A 14,987-nucleotide genomic window follows, 5' to 3' on the forward strand; every position below is an offset into this window, starting at 1 on the left:
CGCCCACCCCTATCTCACTCGCAATGCCAGGCGACTGCCATCGATCGATCGACCGATCGCCGCCACCAGATCCCAGCTATAATTATAAGCAATTAATCGTCAATTGAGCTGAACGAAAGCGTATCGGGAATTGGGAATTAAACCAAAGCCAGCGGCCACGAGCGTGATGTCGATGACGATAACGACAATGATGATGGTGGTGGTGGTGGTCGTGTAACATTCGATGGCACACATGTTATATAAAAAATACATTTTTCTATAGAATGCCTATAGAGGCCTACAGGTTGTCATCTGTTGAAAAAAAACAGGACATTTTATATAGTCCACAGAAGAGAGAGTAGTTCCAACTTGGGCCACAGGAGAGCTGGAGGTTGTCTACAGTCCATAGAGGATCTGGAGGTCCTATATAGTCCTTGGTAGAAATGGAGAATTTTACTGAATTTCAAACTTTTCTATAGAAGGCCTATAGAGGCTCACAGGTCGTCATATGTTGGCAATAAAAAGCTAGAAGTTTTCTATAGTCCACAGAAGAGAGAGAGTAGTTCTTACTTAGGCCACAGGAGAGCTGGAGGTTGTCTCCAGTCCATAGAGGATCTGGAGGTCCTATATAGTCCATGGTAGAAGTGGAGAATTTCACTGAAGGTCTTTTATAGTCACAGAGGACCCGAACGACTTCTATTGTCCATAGAGAATCTGGAGGTTTTCCTGAAGGTGTGCTGCAGCACCTGAAGATCTTCTGTATGCTATAGAGGACCTGAAGGTTTCCATATACTATAGAGGACAAGAAGGTCTTCTATAAAGGACATGAAGGTCTTTTATAGTCAATGGAGGACCTGAAGGTCTTCTATAAAGGACATGAAGGTCTTATATGGTCCATAGAAGTCCTGAAGGTCTTCTATATGCTATATAGGACAAGAAGGTCTTTTAAGGTTCATAGAGGATCTGAAGGTCTCCATAGGGCACCTGAAGGTCTTCTATAAAGGACATGAAGGTCTTATATGGTCCATACAAATCTTTGTTGGTCCATAGAGGTCCTGAAGCTCTTCTATGGACCATAGATGACCTGAAGCTCTTCTTTGGTCCATAGACTACCTGAAGGGGTTCTATGGTCCATAGATGACCTGAGGCTTTTCAATGGTCCATAGATGACCTGAAGCTCTTCTATGGTCCTTAGATAACCTGAAGGGGTTCTATAGTGCATAGAGGACCTGAAGGAGTTATATGGCCCATAAAGGTCCTGAAGGTGTTTTGTAGTCCATAGAGAACCTGAAACTCTTCTGAAGCTTTTATATAATACATAGATAACCTGAAGGGGTTCTATGGTCCATAAAGGACCTGAATGTCTTCTATAGTCCATAGAGGACCTGAATGACTTATATAGGCGATAGAACAAATAAAGGTCATCTATAGTCGATGGAGCACCTGAAGCTTTTCTATAGTCCATAGATGACCTGAAGGGGTTCTATGGTCCATAGAGGACCTGAAACTCTTCTATGGTGCATAGATGACCTGAAGCTCTTCTATGGACCATAAATGACCTGAAGCTTTTCTATGGTCCATAAATGACCTGAAGCTCTTCTATGGTCTATAGACAACCTGAAGCTTTTCTATGGTCCATAGATGACCTGAAGCTTTCCTATAGTTCGTAGAGGACCTGAATGTCTAATATATTCGATAGAACACCTGAAGGACATCTATAGTCGATGGAACACCTGAAGCTTTTCTATAGTCGATTGAGGACCTGAAGGGGTTCTGAAGGTCTTCTACGGTCTATAGATGACCTGAAACTCTTCTATGGTCCATAGATGACCTGAAGCTCTTCTATGGCCCATAGATGACCTGAGGTACTTCTATGGTCCATAGACGCCCTGAAGCTTTTCTATGGTTCATAGAGGGCCAGAAGCTTTTCTATAGTCCGTACAGGACCTGAAGGGGATCTATGGTCCATAGAGGACCAGAAGGTGTTCTGTAGTCCATAGAGGACCTGAATGTCTTCCATAGTCGATAGAACACCTGAAGGTCATCTATAGTCGGTGGAACACCTGAAGCTTTTCTATAGTCGATAAAGGACCTGAAGGGGTTCTGAAGGTCTTCTACGGTCTAAAGATGACCTGAAACTCTTCTATGGTCCATAGATGACCTGAAGCTCGTCTATGGTCCATAGATGACCTGACACTCTTCTATGGTCCATAGATGTCATGAAGATTTTTATAGTCCATAGAGGACCTGAACGTCTTCTATGGTCGATGGAGCACCTGGAGTTTCTCATAGAGGCCCTGAAGGGGTTCTATGGTACATGTTCTGTAGTCCTTAGAGGACCTGAAACTTTTCTATGGTTCATAGAGGATCTGAATGCCTTCTATAGTCCATAAGGGACATGAAAGTTTTATATAATCGATAGAATACTTGAACCGATGGAACCCCTGAAGCCTTTCTATAGCCCATAGAGGACCTGAAGGAGTTCTATGGTCCATATCGGACCTGAAGGTCATCTATAGTCCATAGAGGACCTAAAAGGGATCTATGGTCCATAGAGGACCAGAAGGTGTTCTGTAGTCCACAGAGGACCTAAAGGTCTTCTATTATCCATAGATGACCTGGAGCTCATCTATAGTCCATTGAGGTCCTAAAGGGGATCTATGGTCCATACCAGAAGATGTTCTGTAGTCCATAGAGGACCTAAATGTCTTCTATAGTCGATGGAACACCTGAAGGATATCTACAGTCGATGGAACACCTGAAGCTTTTTATAGTCCGTAAAGGACCTGAAGGGGTTCTATAGCCCATGAATGACCAGAAGCTCTTCTATAGTCCATAGAGGACCTTACGGTGTTCTATGGTCCACAGAAAGCCTGAAGTTCCTCTGTATGCCATAGAGGACCTGAAGGTCTTCTATATGCCATAGAAGACCAGAAGGTCTTCTATATGCCATAAAAGACCACAGTCCGTAGTCCATAGCGGACCTGAAGGTCTTCTACAGTCCAGAGAGGGCCTGAAGTCTTCTATAGTCCATAGATGACCTGAAGAGAATCTGCTGATCTTCTATTGTCCATAGATGAACAACCTGAAGGCCTCCTTCTGCCGCCAGGCATCGTCAAGTGGCACGTGTGTTGTTTTTCAAAATAAAATAAAAACAATAAATAAATAAAAAATTAGTAATCAAAACAAAACACCAAAGGGAGAAAAGATAAACAATTTGTTTTGATGTTGCTGTTGTTGTTCATATATGGTTTAATTAATACAAATAACCGCAGAACAACAGCAACAACACCATCGCAACTAGAAACAAGTTGTAAGGTTGCGTCGGCGACGTCGAGCGAGAGATGACATTTTTTATAATTAGTTGTCGGCTTTCGCCATTTTAAACTGCAGTCGAGCAGTGGAACTAATTAATTTTATTTAAAAGATAATATTTCATGCTCGGCAGAGGAAGAAGAAGAAGCAGCTATGAGCAACGGGAAAAACGACAGGGAAGCATTTGTTTAAAAAACAGGGCACTTATCTTGGCTACTTTGGAGATGACAGAAGATAAAAACGGCTGTGAGACGTCAATCACACAGAGGCAAGACAAACAAAAAAAAAACAAGTCATAAACAAATAATAAAAAAAATATTAATTTTTATTTGAGGAATTAAAAAATATAGAAAAAAATTGATGTTTTTTTATGGTCCCCAAGGGGATATACCTTTCAATCACCTACACCACCTATTAAATTCAGGGGAATTTCTCTCAATGAATTTTCAAATCAGAAAAATGTATTGGGTTCCAAGAAATTTTATAATGTTTCGATTTTTTTTTGCAATCCCCTAAGGCCAAGCCAGCCACGCACAACAACAGCAACAACAAACTGTAATATCCGATTAAAATTTCAAATCATTTGTTGATCTGTTGTTCGACAGGAAATGGAATTGGAATTTGTTTTGATAACTGCAGATTGAAATTGCAGTTATTTAGGAATCAATTGAATTTGGTATTCTGGCGATTTGGTATTCTAAGCGAAAAAAAAAACAATAACAACAAACGAAAAAACTTCATTTGAAAGCAGTAGACCCGAGAAAGAAAAAACCTCCAGGATCTCTATGGACTACAGAAGAGCTTTGGATTCTCTACTGACAATTGAAAACATTCAGGTCCTCTATAGACTATTAAAGAGCTTCAGGTTCTCTAACAACAATGAAAGGCCTTCGGGTCGTCTATGGACAATAGAAGACCTGCAGGTCCTCTGTGGACTATAGAAGACCTGCAGGTCCTCTGTGGACTATAGATTACCTCCCTATGGACTATATCAGATTTTCAGGTCCTCTTGGACTAGAGAATACCTACATGACCTCTATGGACGTTGGAAGATCGTCACGATCTCTATGAAGGACCTTTAAGTCTCCTATGGACCATCTATGTATAGTCCATAAATAGAAGACCTTTAGGTCCTTTAAGGAGTATAGAAGACTTCAAGCTTCTCTATGGACTATAGGAGACCAACTGATCTTCAGGTCGTTTATATCCTTTGTAGGGCATCTACAGGTTTTCTATAGATTATAGAATACCATTAGAACCGCAATGGACAATAGAAGACATTCAGGTCCTCTATGGGCTATATAAGACCATCAAGTGTAATATGGGCTATAGAAGTCCTTCAGGTCGTTTATGCTGCATATAATAGGCCTATATGGCCGATAGAAGACCTTCAGCTCTTCTATGGCCGATAGAAGACCTTCAGCTCTTCTATGGCCGATAGAAGACCTTCAGCTCTTCTATGGCCGATAGAAGACCTTCAGCTCTTCTATGGCCGATAGAAGACCTTCAGCTCTTCTATGGCCGATAGAAGACCTACAGCTCTTCTATGGCCGATAGAAGACCTACAGCTCTTCTATGGCCGATAGAAGACCTACAGCTCTTCTATGGCCGATAGAAGACCTACAGCTCTTCTATGGCCGATAGAAGACCTACAGCTCTTCTATGGCCGATAGAAGACCTTCAGCTCTTCTATGGCCGATAGAAGACCTTCAGCTCTTCTATGGCCGATAGAAGACCTTCAGCTCTTCTATGGCCGATAGAAGACTTTCAGCTCTGCTATGGCCGATAGAAGACCTTCAGCTCGGCTATGGCCGATAGAAGACCTTCAGCTCGGCTATGGCCGATAGAAGATATTCAGATCTTCTATGGTCGATAGAAGACCTACAGATCTTCTATGGTCGATAGAAGACTTACAGATCTTATATGGCGGATAGAAGACCTATAGCTCTTCTAAGGCCGATAGAAGACCTATAGCTCTTCTAAGGCCGATAGAAGACCTATAGCTCTTCTATGGCAGATAGAAGACATATAGCTCTTCTATGGCCGATTGAAGACCTACAGCTCTTCTAAGGCCGATAGAAGACCTATGGCTCTTCTGGACTATAGAAAACCTCAAGGTTCTCTATGGACTTAGTAGGCCTTCAGGTCATGCTATGGACGGTAGATGTCCTTTAGCGCTTCTATGGTTTATGGAAGAATCCTAGGTCTTGTATGGACGTAAAGATGCCTTCAGTACCTCCATGGACGGTGCAGGACCTTCAATACCTCCATGGACGATGCAAGACCTTCACGACCTATAAGAAAGACCTTCAGGTCTCCTATGGACTATAGAAGAGGAGCAGGTCCTCTATGGACTATACGAGACTTTAAGGTTTTCTGCGGGCTATGGGAGACCAGCCCGCTTTCAGGTTCTTTATATCCTATAGATGACCTACAGGCTTTTCATAGACTATAGAAGAATTTCAGACCCTCTATGGATTATAGAAAAACTTCAGGTCCTCTATTAAGTTTAGAAAACCTTTAGGTCTTCTATGGACAGTAGAAGACTTTTAGGTCCTCTTTGGATTGTAGAAGACCAAAGGACCTCTATGGTTTATAGAAGACCTACAGGTCCTTTATTTGTTATAGAAGACCTTCAGGTCCTCTATGCTATAACCCATAGACCATATGTACCCCTAAGGACTCTAGAAGAGTTTCAAGTCCTATATGACCCTTGAAGACTTTCAGGTTGTTCTATGCGCGATAGATGTCCTCCAGCTCTTCTATGGTCTATATGGACTTAAATACATCTTCCAATTAGTATTTTTTATCCCACATAAGTCGAGCATTCACCTTCTACATCCACCAAAAAATAAGTCGCTCTCTTCCCCCCTCTTGGCAAATAATTCAAACCCCTCACATAAAACATTGTTTTTTATTTAATTAACAATTGTTAGCAAATAAATTAGAATAATAAATAACCGTACCGCACATTTGAAGGCATAGTTGAGGTAATTTCCGATAAACAAGCTAATGCATGAACGAAAGCAAAAAAACACAAAACTGATAACCAGATAACGCCACAATTGGATCCGGTTTTCGAGACAACGACCAAAAAATGAAATAAAAAAAGTAAATCTAAAATTAAACTTTACTTTTCAACACGAGTTGTTATACTTATTTTTTTTTCTCCATTCTCCAACAATTTTCTCACCTCCATGTTGATGGATAGAAGACAAGTAACAGCAACAACAACACAAAAAAAAGTAATAAATTCTGGAAAATATTTGTAACCAATAAACATATGTTTGTTAATTATCGCATCACTTAGTAATGGCCTGGCCCGGCCTGGCATGTGGGGCTCCAAACACCGTAACATCTACCCCCATGCCATGCCATGCCTCCCCTCTCCGCCCCCTCCTCCTGCCTCTCCCTCATGGGGCTACCACTGATAAATGAGATAATCTTTTGTAAACTTTTCACACCGTCATTATTATTGACTTAATGCAATTTGCATTACAACAATGACCGAACATTGTTGTTAAATAAATGCAACAACAACAACAACAACAAAAAGACAAAGAAAACAACTCAGATTGTATTACAAAATCTCAGCAGTTTGTCATCATTAAATTTCATTTTGTTATAATCTGACATTTTTTTATTGCGATTTTCAACGTTTTTATGAGGCCACAGAAAGGGTTGAGGTTTGAGACGCAATTAAAATACAGGGTGGGGAATTTCAGAAAAAAAGGAAATTAGGTAAAGAACAAAGAAAATCTATTGGAGTATACAGAAATGAATAGAGTTCATGGAGACCTCTGCGGTCTATTGAAGACCACGAGATTTTTTTTCTACTTCATGGAAAACCCAGGAGTTTTCTAGAGTCCATAGAAAGCCTGGGGTCTTGTAAGGTCCAATGCAAAACTAGAGGTACCGTAGAGTCCATAGAAGAGCTGGAAGTCTTATATGGCCCATAGGGTACCATGAGATCATCTTAAGAATATAGAAGACCCAGAGGTTATCTACAGTTTATAAACAAACTAAAAGTAGGAGTTCTTCTAAAAAAAACAAGCGGCCCTCTATGCTTATACAGAAGCTAGAGGACTTCTATTGAATAAAAAAGCTTAGAAGTCTTCCATGGAAGACTCAGAGGCTTTCAAGAGCCCAAGAACATACCCAGAGGTATAATATAGCCAAACGAATACAAGAGGTCTTCTAAAGTCAAAAGAGTATCAGGAGGTCTTCAAGGGTCCCTAAGGGACGCACAGATCTTCTAGTGTACACAGAGGACTCTCCTATACCAATAGCCTACAGATCTTCAAAAGTCTTCTTCAAGAGTTGATAACAAATCAAGAGAGCTACTAGAGTCTTAAGAAGCGCCGCAAGTTTCCTAAAATCCAGAGGAGGCTTTTACCTTTCAGGCCAAGACCTCTTGGCCTAGTGTCCATCTCTTCAGGAGACTTCTAGTTCTTGCAGCTATTCTATAGGCAATAGAAGAGCTGCCGGTCTTCTGTAGTCCAGAGAAGAAGAGAGTTGAAGGTCTTCTATAGGCCATAGAAGAGCTGTAGGTTTTCTATTGGCCATAGAAGAGCTGTAGGTCTTCTATTGACCATAGAAGAGCTGTAGGTCTTCTATAGGCCATAGAATAGCTGTTGGTCTTCTATAGGCCATAGAAGAGCTGTAGGTCTTCTATAGAAGAGCTGTAGGTCTTCTATAGGCCATAGAAGAGCTGTAGGTTTTCTATTAGCCATAGAAGAGCTGTAGGTCTTCTATTGACCATAGAAGAGCTGTAGGTCTTCTATAGGCCATAGAATAGCTGTTGGTCTTCTATAGGCCATAGAAGAGCTGTAGGTCTTCTATAGGCCATAGAAGAGCTGTAGGTCTTCTATAGAAGAGCTGTAGGTCTTCTATAGGCCATAAAAGAGCTGAAGGTCTTCTATAGGCCATAAAAGAGCTGTAGGCCTTCTACAGGCCATAGAAGAGCTGTAAGTTTTCTATAGGCCATAGAATAGCTGTAGGTCTTCTATAGGCCATAGAAGAGCTGTAGGTCTTCTATAGGCTATAGAAGAGCTGTAGGTCATAGAAGAGCTGTAGGTCTTCTATAGGCCATAGAAGAGCTCGTCTATGGACGATAGAAGAGCCTCGAGCTCTTCTATGGACGATAGAACACCCTCGAGCTCTTCTATGGACGATAGAACACCCTCGAGCTCTTCGATGGACGATAGAAGAGCCTCGAGCTCTTCGATGGACGATAGAAGAGCCTCGAGCTCTTCGATGGACGATAGAAGACCCTCGAGCTCTTCGATGGACGATAGAAGAGCCTCGAGCTCTTCGATGGACGATAGAAGAGCCTCGAGCTCTTCGATGGACGATAGAAGAGCCTCAAGCTCTTCGATGGACGATAGAAGAGCCTCGAGCTTTTCGATGGACGATAGAAGAGCCTCGAGCTCTTCGATGGACGATAGAAGAGCCTCGAGCTCTTCGATGGACGATAGAAGAGCCTCGAGCTCTTCGATGGACGATAGAAGAGCCTCGAGCTCTTCGATGGACGATAGAAGAGCCTCGAGCTCTTCTATGGAGAATAGAAGACCTGCAGCTCTTCTATGGAGAATAGAAGACCTGCAGCTCTTCTATGAAGCATAGAAGACCTGCAGCTCTTCTATGGAGAATAGAAGACCTGCAGCTCTTCTATGAAGCATAGAAGACCTGCAGCTCTTCTATGGAGAATAGAAGACCTGCAGCTCTTCTATGGAGAATAGAAGACCTGCAGCTCTTCTATGGAGAATAGAAGACCTGCAGCTCTTCTATGGAGAATAGAAGACCTGCAGCTCTTCTATGGAGAATAGAAGACCTGCAGCTCTTCTATGGAGAATAGAAGACCTGCAGCTCTTCTATGGAGAATAGAAGACCTGCAGCTCTTCTATGGAGAATAGAAGACCTGCAGCTCTTCTATGGAGAATAGAAGACCTGCAGCTCTTCTATGAAGCATAGAAGACCTGCAGCTCTTTATGGAGCATAGAAGACATGCAGCTTCTTCTATGGAGCATAGAAGACCTGCAGCTCTTCTATGGAGCATAGAAGACCTCAAGCTCTTCTATGGAGCCTAGAAGACCTCCTGCTCTTCTATGGAGCCTAGAAGATCTCCTGCTCTTCTATGGAGCCTAGAAGACCTCAAGCTCTTTTAAGGAGTCTGGAAGACCTCAAGCACTTTTAAGGAGTCTAGAAGACCTCAAACTCTTTTAAGGAGTCTAGAAGACCTCAAGATCTTCTAGGGAGCCTAGAAGACCTCAAGATCTTCTACGGAGCCTAGAAGACCTCCAGCTCTTCTATGGAGCCTAGAAGACCTCCAGCTCTTCTAGGGAGCCTAGAAGGCCTCAAGCTCTTCTAGGGAGCCTAGAAGACCTCAAGCTCTTCTAGGGAGCCTAAAAGACCTCAAGCTCTTCTAGGGAGTCTAGAAGACCTCAAGCTCTTCTAGGAAGCCTAGAAGACCTCAAGATCTTCTACGGAGCCTAGAAGACCTCCAGCTCTTCTATGGAGCCTAGAAGACCCCCATCTCTTCTAGGGAGCCTAGAAGACCCCCATCTCTTCTAGGAAGCCTAGAAGACCTTCAACACTTCTAGGGAGCCTAGAAGACCTTCAACACTTCTAGGGAGCCTAGAAGTCCTTCAGCACTTCTAGGGAGCCTAGAAGACCTTCAACAATTCTAGGGAGCCTAGAAGACTTCCAGCTCTTCTAGGGGGCCTAGAAGTCCTTCAGCACTTCTAGGGAGCCTAGAAGGCCTTCACAGCTTTTCTATTAAAATTAGAAGACCACTAAGTCTTCTAAAGAGAATATATTTTCTTTCAGTGCCTCTGAAGCCTTTTCTGTGCCATCAGAGGTCACTTACGTCAATGGAATAATAACATCCGAATGGCATTTGCATTTAATAGAATTCTTTTGTGACATTGAATTCTGGTTCTGGTTCTCGTAATTATAGTTTTTATAAAATAACTATTCAATACGACACCTGTTCGGAATTTCATAATTATTTGCATTTTTCCAATTGGATTTGAATAACAGAAGGAAAAAGAGGACAAATAATGGCCACGAACTTCCTAAAAATATGTTTGTTAGTCATCTAGTCCCACTCTCTCCCTACCTCTCTTGATAACAACAATTAACGCACAACCATAACCCAACAATACGACATGTGTGTCCTCAGCTCCCAACATTGTGAGTGTGTGTGTGTGCGCGTAATAAGGCTAACAGTTCTAAGGACATTTTGAATATTTTATAGACTATTTGCAAAGCAATTGACACTTTAATTGCCACAATCGGCAACGGTAAATAGAAAATGGATGGAGGGGAGTTGGGAAAACCAGGTGGAAAGTTGTCGAACAAAAAATTGAAATTTCTCCATTTCACCTCCATTTTTCTTGTTGCTGTAGGCGTAAAAAAAGACGAAGCGAAAGACAAATAGCAAAGCAAATGTCAAGCGTGGTGAGGCTTACGGGCAGAGAAAACAACGGTAACGGCAACAAGTAGCTTCGAAGGATGGCAAAAAGGACACCATAAATAATTCCCAAGTATTGGCAAACAAAAAAGCACGACAAAACTTTTCTGCTTGGATTCTTCGGAAGCTTTTATGTGGAGGATTGTTTTTCCGACACGTGTACAAATGTTGGAATTTTTTGTGTGTTTGAAATATTTGTGTGGTTATGGAGCCTAGAAGACCTCCAGCTCTTCTATGGAGCCTAGAAGACCTTCAGCTCTTCTATGGAGCCTAGAAGACCTTCAGCTCTTCTATGGAGCCTAGAAGACCTTCAGCTCTTCTATGGAGCCTAGAAGACCTTCAGCTCTTCTATGGAGCCTAGAAGACCTTCAGCTCTTCTATGGAGCCTAGAAGACCTTCAGCTCTTCTATGGAGCCTAGAAGACCTTCAGCTCTTCTATGGAGCCTAGAAGACCTTCAGCTCTTCTTTGGAGCCTAGAAGACCTTCAGCTCTTCTATGGAGCCTAGAAGACCTTCAGCTCATCTATGGAGCCTAGAAGACCTTCAGCTATTCTATGGAGCCTAGAAGACCTTCAGCTCTTGTATGGAGCCTAGAAGACCTTAAGCTCTTCTATGGGCAATAGAAGACCTACAGGTCTTCTATGGAGCCTAGAAGACCTCCAGGTCTTCTATGGAGCCTAGAAGACCTCCAGCCATCCTATGGAGCCTAGAAGACCTCCAGCTCTTCTATGGGCAAAAGAAGACCTCCAGCTCGTCCACGGGCAATAGAAGCCCTCCAGCTCTTCTATGGGCAAAATAAGCCCTCCAGCTCTTCTATGGGCAAAAGAAGACCTCCAGCTATTCTATGGAGCCTAGAAGACCTCCAGCTCTTCTATGGGCAAAAGAAGACCTCCAGCTCTTCTATGGGCAAAAGAAGACCTCCAGCTCTTCTATGGGCAATAGAAGACCTCCAGCACTTCTTTGGGCAATAGAAGACCTCCAGCATTTCTTTGGGCAATAGAAGACCTCTAGCTCTTCTTTGGGCAATAGAAGACCTCCAGCACTTCTTTGGGCAATATAAGACCTCCAGCTTTTCTATGGGCAAAAGAAGACCTTCAGCTGTTCTATGGGTAATAGAAGACCTTAACCTCTTCTATGGATTTTCTTATTATTTCGATTTTGATTTTTTAGCTGAGAAAAATTGCCAATGTCACATAGAGGGTGTGTGTGATATTAAATGGCATGATAAGACTAAAAATTTTTGTCAAATCATTTGAAAAAAGTGCTTTCAAAGGCTTATAAAAAGGAAATGATATCAAGAGTATATGAAAAAAATCTGTCGATGTTAGTCGTCCAACGAAAGAAATCTCGCCTCAAAAAAAAAAAAAAACCTTTACTTTAGAGACAGACCCCTAAACACTAGAGGCCTAAGAAGCGATCATGGTCTAAAACCAGAAAAACAATATCGCCACAATATTTAATTGTGGCAAATCTCCTCCTCCTCCTCCTCCTTAGATCAGATGGTCCTCCATTGTCATGGAAAAACGTCGCCTTAAAACTTTCAAATCTAAGTCGATATTCGAGACTGATTCCATTTGATTTGGATTTAAGTTTTTTTTTTTTACAGCAAAATCAATGAAGCATAAAATTTTTCCTGTTGATGTATTAGTAATTCAGAAAAAAATACTGGCATTGTCCCCGCCCTCCCGCACACACACAGAGACTATATACTGCTTCAACTTCCAATGCCACAAATGTCCGCTGCTAAAAGACTGTATTTAGATTTCTGGGGAGTTAAAAACGAAATCAAGAAAAAAAAAACGACAACACGCATGGAAAACCGCTTAGAAGACAAGTAGAACATTTAGCAACAGTGGAGGACAAAAGAAAAAAAGTAAGAATTTTTTCTAGAGACCTCAAGGTCTTCTATTGGAAATAGCAGACCTCAAGACCTTCTATTGAAATAGCAGACCTTAAGGTCTTCCATTAAAAATAGCAAACCTTAAGATCTTCTATTGAAAATAGCAGACCTCAAGGTCTTTAACGGAAAATAGCAGACCTCAAGGTCTTCTACGGAAAATATCAGACCTTAAGGTCTTTAATGGAAAATAGCAGGCCTCGAGGTCTTCTACGGAAAATAGCAGACCTCAATGTCTTCTACGGAAAATAGAAGACCTTAAGGACTTCTATAGAAAATAGCTTACCTTAAGGTCTTCTATAAAAAATAGCAGACCTTAAGGTCTTCTATTCAAAATAGCAGACCCTGAGGTCTTCTATTAAAAACAGTAGACTTCAAGGCCTTCTGTTTGAAATAGCAAACCTAAAGATCTTCTATTGAAAATAGCAGACCTTAGGGTGCTGCATTGAAAATAGCAGACCTTAGGGTGTTCTATTAAAAATAGCTGACCTTAAGGTGTTCTATTAAAAATAGCTGACCTTAAGGTGTTCTATTGAAAATAGCAGACCTTAAGGCCTTCCATTGAAAATAGCTGACCTTAAGGCCTTCTATTGAAAATAGCAGACCTTAAGGCCTTCTATTGAAAATAGCAGACCTTAAGGCCTTCTATTGAAAATAGCAGACCTTAAGGCCTTCTATTGAAAATAGCAGACCTTAAGGCCTTCTATTGAAAATAGCAGACCTTAAGGCCTTCTATTGAAAATAGCAGACCTTAAGGCCTTCTATTGAAAATAGCAGACCTTAAGGCCTTCTATTGAGAATAGCAGACCTTAAGGCCTTCTATTGAGAATAGCAGACCTTAAGGTCTTCTATTGAAAATAGCAGACCTTAAGGTCTTCTATTGAAATTAGCAGACCTTAAGGTCTTCTATTGAAATTAGCAGACCTTAAGGTCTTCTATTGAAAATAGCAGACCTCAAAGTGTTCTATTGAAAATAGCCGACCTCATGGTACCTCAAGGTCTCCTATTGAAAATAGCAGACCTTAGGGTCTTCTATGGACGATAGAAGACCCCTCGAGCTCTTCTATGGACGATAGAAGACCCCTCGAGCTCTTCTATGGACGATAGAAGACCCCTCGAGCTCTTCTATGGACGATAGAAGACCCCTCGAGCTTTTCTATGGACGATAGAAGACCCCTCGAACTCTTCTATGGACGATAGAAGACCCCTCGAGCTCTTCTATGGACGATAGAAGACCCCTCGAGCTCTTCTATGGACGATAGAAGACCCCTCGAGCTCTTCTATGGACGATAGAAGACCCCTCGAGCTCTTCTATGGACGATAGAAGACCCCTCGAGCTCTTCTATGGACGATAGAAGACCCCTCGAGCTCTTCTATGGACGATAGAAGACCCCTCGAGCTCTTCTATGGACGATAGAAGACCCCTCGAGCTTTTCTATGGACGATAGAAGACCCCTCGAGCTCTTCTATGGACGATAGAAGACCCCTCGAGCTCTTCTATGGACGATAGAAGACCCCTCGAGCTCTTCTATGGACGATAGAGGAACCTCGAGCTCTTCTATGGACGATAGAAGATAGACGATAGAAAACCTATGGACGATAGAAGAGACCCCTCGAGCTCTTCTATGGACGATAGAAGACCCCCGAGCTCTTCGATAGAGCTGGACAATAGAAGAGCCATCGAGCTCTTCTATGGACGATAGAAGTGCCCCGAGCTCTTCTATGGACGATAGGAGAACCTCGAGCTCTTCTATGGAAGATACAAGACCTTGGAGCGCTTCTATGGACAATAGAAGAACCTCGAGCTCTTTTATGTATGATAGAAGATCCTCAAGCTCTTCTACGGACGATAGAAGACCCTCGAGCTCTTCTATGGTGCATAGCAAAACCTTGAGCTCTTCTATGGACGATAGAAGACCCTCGAACTCTTCTATCGACGACAGAAGACCCTCGAACTCTTATATCGACGATTGAAGACCCTCGATCTCTTCTATGAACGATAGAAGACCCTCGAGCTCTTTTATGGATGATAGAAGATCCTCAAGCTCTTCTACGGACGATAGAAGCCCCCCGAGCTCTTCTATGGTGCATAGAAAACCCTCGAGCTCTTCTATGGACGATAGAAGACCCTCGAGCTCTTCTCCAAGTTTTTTCTATAAAAAAAAAATTGGCAGTAGCCTTGGCTTCAAGTTTTTCCTATAAAAAAAAATCACCGAACCAAGGTCCGAAGTTTTTATTTATGACAAAGTGACTTATTTATGACAGTGACTTTTCCTCCCAACTGTAAGTCCAGACACTTGAAATTGAAACGATGAAATAATGC

The 14,987-nt window shown here is 42.0% G+C and overlaps 1 protein-coding gene across 3 annotated transcripts in view; it reads right to left on the reverse strand.

Annotated features, from left to right (window-relative positions):
* LOC101890250 (5'-AMP-activated protein kinase subunit gamma-1) overlaps nucleotides 1–14,987 on the reverse strand; it is a 336,316-nt gene that overhangs the window by 211,249 nt on the left and 110,080 nt on the right. The gene's annotated exons all lie outside the window — the stretch shown is intronic.

Source organism: Musca domestica, unplaced genomic scaffold, assembly GCF_030504385.1.
Source record: "Musca domestica strain aabys unplaced genomic scaffold, Musca_domestica.polishedcontigs.V.1.1 24, whole genome shotgun sequence".
NCBI classification, from domain to species: Eukaryota; Metazoa; Arthropoda; class Insecta; order Diptera; family Muscidae; genus Musca; species Musca domestica.